Source organism: Porites lutea, chromosome 6, assembly GCF_958299795.1.
Source record: "Porites lutea chromosome 6, jaPorLute2.1, whole genome shotgun sequence".
Lineage (NCBI taxonomy): Eukaryota > Metazoa > Cnidaria > Anthozoa > Scleractinia > Poritidae > Porites > Porites lutea.
This window is the reverse complement of record NC_133206.1, coordinates 1425321-1432500: the sequence shown is the minus strand read 5'-3', so window position 1 is coordinate 1432500 and position 7180 is coordinate 1425321. Positions and strand designations below refer to the sequence as shown.

At 39.4% G+C, this 7180-nt stretch overlaps 1 pseudogene; it reads right to left on the bottom strand.

Annotated features, from left to right (window-relative positions):
• LOC140940805 (anoctamin-4-like) overlaps positions 1-7180 on the bottom strand; it is an 11237-nt pseudogene extending 4057 nt beyond the window's left edge.

Sequence of the window (7180 nt, the reverse complement as noted above, 5' to 3'; positions counted from 1 at the left end):
CGTTATGTGTAAACTAGAACTATAAAGTTAACATATTGGAATTTCAAGCTGATAATTTAGGCCTGACCACCCCTGAAAACTCTTGTTCTGCAAGAAGTCATGACACCTCATTGCTCCAAAAATTAGTTGCAGATCAAACACTAAAAAAAGACAGGGGCACCCAATGGATCTGTTCCTCAAAATATCTGTTCTTCATGCAAATTTTTGCTGGCTGGGAGATTTGGACAAAATAGTATGTCCTTGGAAATTGGAAAATTGTGGGTGTCTGAGGTGCTAGCTGCTGAGCGCTATGTGCCAGAAACCTCTTAGCCCTCCCCCCCCCCCCCACCCCCACTGAAGGGGTGAATGTAGCCCTTACGCCACACCCAACTTCCTATCAAACCCCTCCCCCCCGCCGAAGGGATAAATTTTGCCCTATGGCCTACGTCTGCTAGGAAACTTCCACGTAAGTCAGGTTGCAGGTTGAAGGTGCACCTTGCTGGCTGGGAACCTCTTCATCAGTCTTGCTGGCAATGAGGAGCAGATACATTTTTCCCAGCAATCTCCCAAAATGCTTAAAATAGCTTCAGATATCTTTATTCGTGCTTTTTTGTTATTTTTAAGTCGTTTTCTCAAAATTTTCTGTTGGGTGCCCCTGAAAAGAGCAACTGCTCTGGATTCCTGCAGCTTACCCATATCATGATACTCGTAGAACATCCTCAATTCAGGTTCGCTATTCAGAAGGTAGTCTGTCTCCCATTGGCGAGGCTGTTTATTCCCGGTTGTCTCCTTGTGTGATCGTCCGTACCACCAACGTAACAAAGACCTGTACCACACACAAACACACACACACAACAAAACTCAGCCAGTGCTACCCAGTAAGTTGCCACAACCGCTATTTTCGGTTTCTAAAATGCAAGAAAAACCCACTCAGAACCTGAAGTTTTTTTATTTAGTATCTGGGAATCTCAGCCGGGCAGAAACAAAAGTACTGATATTTATGATATTTAACCAGGGTGTATCCTTTTTGGTGTTTCTCGATAATAACCTGGAACTACAACCAGTCACAAAATGTCGAGAAAATCCAACGAGAAACCGACCTTTCTTACTTCAAATTTCTGCTAGTCACTCTTTAATGTGTGATACTCACCTCCCTCCTCCCCTCCATGAGAGTTGTTGACCCTAGTTTTGAGCATGGTCTTGTATTGCTAGCAACTTTGAAACTTTGATAAGAAGAGGAAAGGGGATCCCGAGCACAAGATCCTAAGCAGGTCAGTTAAGCCAAAATAAGGGACAGTGTCTCAAGTAATTTTGCAACTGCTTGTAGCTTTCATGCAGTCTGGGCTAACCCTGTCAAATATTCTTTGTTCCTCGACAGTAGGCTTTAATAGATGTGCTCGCAAAAGTCGCATAATATGCCTCTAGCAGTGCGCGTGTATTTCTAAAATTATGCGGATAGTTATGCTGAATTGAGCCAAAAAAAAAAAAGCAGAACTCAGTATACCTCTACTTTTTACTTTAGATTTAGTCCAAACACCTAAATAACTAAGCAACAAACAAGTAAATGACAAACACACTTACCCTACTGACAACAACATGGTAGTAGAACCTTTACTATAGTATTCATTATAAATTCCCTGTCTATTATCACTGTACGCACTCACTCCTCGCGGACGCTATCAGGTGGATAATCAATCTGGCTATGCGAATGCTTTGAGTTCTGTGGAAAAAGTCCCGATTTACTTCGGGACCCGGCACCAAAAGATGTGGCAAAAAGCAGTTAAAAAAAATTGAATTTTTTACTTAAATTTGCCTGTGACACTGATCTCGAGCTAAAAATATTTGTGGCGTCATCAATAAATGACAATCTTGTGTTGCAAGACAAGCCAAAAGTGCAAATTATGCTAGCAGGGCTTTTCTTTGGAAAATAATTGGAAATTATGCTCGTACTGATGAATTATGCCAAAACTTATGCTGGCACAATCTATCAAAATCGACAGCAAGCTTGTCTTAGGTTCCTACACTGAGTTAATTATTTCATGGCTTAACTTACGGAATGGCAAACTTGGAGATGGAGTTGATGAATTGCTTTCCCACCATAATGACAGCTAGCTGTATACAAAGCTCGATAAAACAGCCCGACGGATCACAACCTTCCATGCGGCCGCCATTGATGCGATAATAATTTCCAGGGTAACCAATAATGCGGCTGCTTTTAAAGAACGCGATATAAAACAGGGAGGAGTACATATTGACTGACTGGAATGAAAACAACTTCAATGTCAATATGTTGTGGTATTCTGTTCGCGTTCTGGGCATTTCCCAGTCTGTGAGCGCGATCGCGATCTTTTCATACACGTAGCCTAAGACTGTTATGGCAACAAGATTCAGCACCGACGCCGTTAACGATGTAATAACACGCGCGCCTTGCTGGACATCTTCATTTGGGTATGCAGACAGCGCAGCAACCACGGCAGCCCTGTAAATGACCACGCCTACAAGCGTGGCAATCACCAGGAAAACCATGAAAATTACAATTATAATGCCGCAAGTGAACTTTCCAACACGACGAGAGAAGGGAATGTAAGGCTCACTTTTTCCTGTAACAGGGTTTGTTCTTTTACTTTTTGCTTTGGCCGCAAAAGCCGGTCTTGGAGGCTCGAATTCATCTTCAAAGTTCAGCATGTCCCATTTGTATGCCAAACTTATTTCACGTCTGCGCCACAACTCAAGGAAAACGGTTGCCCATAGCGACATAAAAACCGCAAAAAATGTCGATGTCAGAAAAAAACGTTTTTGGGTCATCAATCTGAAAACACTCAGACTTTGCTCTGCTGAAAAATGCCGTAACTCGACGTTCTTTTCTCGGAGCAAATTCCTCTTGGAGTTGAAAGATGTTGAGGACATTCTTGGCCTTTTGAAGCCATTTGCGTTTTCGGGGATGTGTATCAGATGTTGTCAGGGTATCTTTTTTTCGTACGGGGGCGCGGATCATCATTTCCTCGGCGCATTTAGCAAGCACCTCCCAAGGAGCATGAATCAAAACAAAAACTATATTTTCCTGTGTACGTAAAGATGACATGAACAAAACATCAGCCAAAAAAGTCAGTATTAAAGGCCAATATTTTTTTCCTATATAAAAAGATGCTTTGTTAGTATTTCGTTAGCCTGAGAAAACAGCCGACATTTGGCGACGCTCCTGGTTTCCCCGCCAAATGACGTCTGAGAAACGAGTGCAGAAATTCCATACTGATGACGCGTCACTACCCAGATCTGGGTAGTGCTTCTAATTGGTCGTGCCGTGTGGGAAATTTGATTCAACCAATCAGAAGCACTACCCAGATCTCAATAGTGACGCGTCATCAGTATGGAATTTCTGCACTCTTTTCTCAGACGTCATTTGGCGGGGAAACCAGTGGTAGCGTCGCCAAATGTCGGCTGTTTTCTCAAGCTAGTATTTCTTACCGGTTACAATTTTTTTTTTCAGATAAGGCAATGAAAAATCGTTTGTTCGCACATACAATGAAGCTGGATATGTTTACAAAGCCTAACTATATGAGGCCTAATGAAGAGTAATTGTCCCAAAAAATTAATTCATGAAAAACACAACTAACGTACCTGCTCGTCTGTGGAGTTAACATGTTCCACTATGAGCCCCTGTTTTCTAAGATTCTCCTCAAATTTTCCTCGGGCCTCTGCCTTCTGCTTCTCTTCTTCCTCATTTTCTTTTCCCGTTTCAGCATCAGAATAAACTAACACATAGTCAATGTTCTGCAATAGATGAAAAAATAAATTTATTTATTTTTATTATATAGACACGAGTGTTTTACTGGAAAATATACCACTCGTAAATTTCATAAAAACTACATCCGGGACCCGAGTGGTTTATTTTCCATGATCTCACACGTGAGTTTATCGATGACGTAATTTCAGAAATTTCCCTCTATTATTTTATCGATGTCATTTTGTCTATATAATAAAAAGAACATTACACGGCGGCTTGAAGATATGAATTTTATTTCCTCGTGACAAAAACAATATTTTACTCACTCGCTGCGCTCTTTCGTAAAATATTGTTTTGCCACTCGAAAATAAAATTCATATCTTCGCGCCACCGTGTGATATCCTCTATATAAATAATTAAATTAATTAATTCTGTGAAAAGGCAATGGTCTCCGCAACACCATGAAACACCCCTTGCAGGCTAGTCTGCGACCGCAGACGTATTTCCGGTCGTCGCTTAAACCGCTGCGGTCGCAGGCTACTTGAGACCAGGAAAAGTCGCCTAATAATAGTATAGATGTATAAATATAATCGAGGTGATCTGATCAACGTAAGATGGGACTTGGCATTCCAGTTCAATTTCTAACTAGTTTAGTAAGAAGATTTTTTTTGCGTGTGTATAAGAATATGTTTTATAAGAACGAGGCTGAAATTTGACGCGAAATTTTAAGAATGGTTTAAGAATAAACCCGAGGTTGAGATTTTCAAAAGGACTAAATTTCATCGGTTGAAAATCTGTAAATACAATGCAATTATATGCTTTTAACAGTAACCGTATAAAATAATTCTTTACATAAACGGCGCGGAGAACATTGTTAATTGAGTTTCCAATACTCGATATTCTAAAGCGAAAAGGCCATAAGCTATAATTTATAATCAAGAATAATTCTAGAATATTTTCAGCCTAAATCGACAGAAATAATAAGAATGTTGAGCTTGGGCCGGAAAAACAACATACTCTATAAAAAAGAGTGGCACTCTTCAGATAAAATTGCCCAATTAAAAGTTCTTTACAACATACGCTGATTCATATCTTCTGTCTTAATTTGTAATAATTGTCGTAATTTGTAATAGCTGTTGTACTTTGTAATAATTTTGTCGTAATTTGTAATAACTGTCGCAATTTGAAAGAACTTTGACGTAATTAATTTGTAATAAAAAAAAAGCTGCCGTTATCTGTGATAACTTTGTCGTGATTTGTAATCAGAACTTTAATCAGAAGATGTGACTTGCAAAAATATGTCCAAGTTTTCTTATTCAGTTCAGTTTTACCTGGTATATTATTTACAATGGGCGCCGGCTGGGCCCACGTCTTATGGTAGGCCTAAACGTCATTTTGGGAGATTTTGAAGGGCTGTGTTAGAAGTACGTACAATACAATACAATAACCTTTATTTAACGTGATCAACGTTCTTAGCTAATTAGCTACTTTACAGATATTCCACGAAAAAAAATAATAACTAAGTAAACAAAAATAATAATAGAAACAGAAGATTTAGTTAAAACTATAATAAAGTATATACACAGTTAAAAATTGTTAAAACTAAGAGTAGATCGCGAGATTATTACATAATGTTGTAAAAGCTAAAAACGTAGAATAATTTCAAGCAAAAAATGCTGAAGTTGAAGGACAGTGGAAATGGTTGGTTTTTACCATTGTTCACTTTTTTGGGGGAAAAAAGTAGGCGAAAATAACTAACGAACCCAACAATTTACTTCGATCTTGGTACCCTGTCAACTGCCGATTCCATCCAACTAAAAATTAACAGAATTTGTAACCATAAACTTTATATAAGCCTTTTCCCCAAATCGAGGGGAAGTGCGAAGTCTTTGTTAGACTCACATATAAAGAAATTTTGCACTTTACCTCACTTTGAAAGTGAAAGACTTTGCTACTTAATTGGAAATGGCCTATGAAGTTTCCTGAGGTCCAGGGCAGGGAGTCGTCCCACATGGCGCCAAGCTAGGGATGAGGTGGAAAAATTAACTCCGCCTTTTTAACGGTGAAACGTCTCTATCAGTCTCTAGCGCCGCTGTCACTTTTGTCCGAATCCTCTGGTTACATTTAATGATTTGCGAAGCCTATTTTTCGCCTACAACAGTTGAGCGAAAAGCGCGAAACATGACGTCGCGCGCTATGCATTCGTCTCTCGCGATTTGCACTCGACTAAGTAACGTCTGTCATGCATGTTAACTTGGGATTGAGCAGCATGGCAATAAAAATGAGACTGACATTAGAGGCGGTCGCCCTCCCCGTTTGCCCTCTCTCGGCTCGCGCGCGTCTCATATCCTTGAATCGATTTTTAAATACATGGCAGGGAAATCGAAAATTCTTATGTGACAGTAATCTAAATTACTAGTAAGTGCTTAACTCGAAATAAACCAAATTAGGCAATTACGTAAGTTGATTAATTTATAACTCTGTCGATCTAAACTAAGTGTTTACAAAATGCTAACCACTTTACCATGTCTATCAGTCCAGACTCCTCTTGATTTAGGGAACCTTCACGTTCTCTGTTTAGCAGCAGTATCTCTTCCATAGTGAATAGTTCTCCGTTTTTCGAAAGCTCATTGAGATTTGACTCCGTAGAACTTATCGCAGCGACGTAGCTGTCACGTTTCTGACTCCATCGAACGCTCCGTTGCGTTTTGCCTGAAACATTTTGCGCTTCACTTGAGGGAAAATAGCGCGGGTTTTCATCTTGATCAGGGTTTGGTGCTTCTTGTGAAATTGGATCGCTGAAAATCAAATTTACCCGTTTAGTAAACTGTCTTTCGCTTGGTTATAATAGTCGACGGTACTTATTTTGGTTTGTATCACAAAAATGTCTGGTGGTATTTACAAGTTTCAGTATGGTGGCGAACAGGTGTCAAAACCGCCATGATAACGTTGGCATCTTTATCGCTTAAACATGGACTCGATTTGGTAGTTAAAAAATAAAATTAACAAGCTGATTTGGGCCATTTTTAATGATAACTTACCTACAATAAATGGAAGAAGCTGATTTACTTTGACTGTAATAGTACAGGATGCCAAGTAAACCGTAATAAATATACAGCTAGCTACAAATGCATGTAAACCTTCAGCAGCTGTCAATACCAGTATGGTATAAATAATGTTCAATAGTCAGGTCTATCGCTCAAAACTGATATAACATGAACGTTTTCTTTGAAAATTAACAAGAGCTCTACTGGGCGTATTCAGTACTTTTATTCACGCCCGTTAGAATTGTACAAATACCATTCATTAAATTTAGTTTTTTGCCATCGCCAACATTTGCGTGGGAGACTGAAGATTGAAAACCAAACAGAGGGCGCACAGACCAGGAATGTATAGGATTCACCGGCATGAGAATTAAAGAAAATAAAGGAAAAAGACCTACCCAACAACGCAAAAAACTCGCGATTTGCTGTCCAT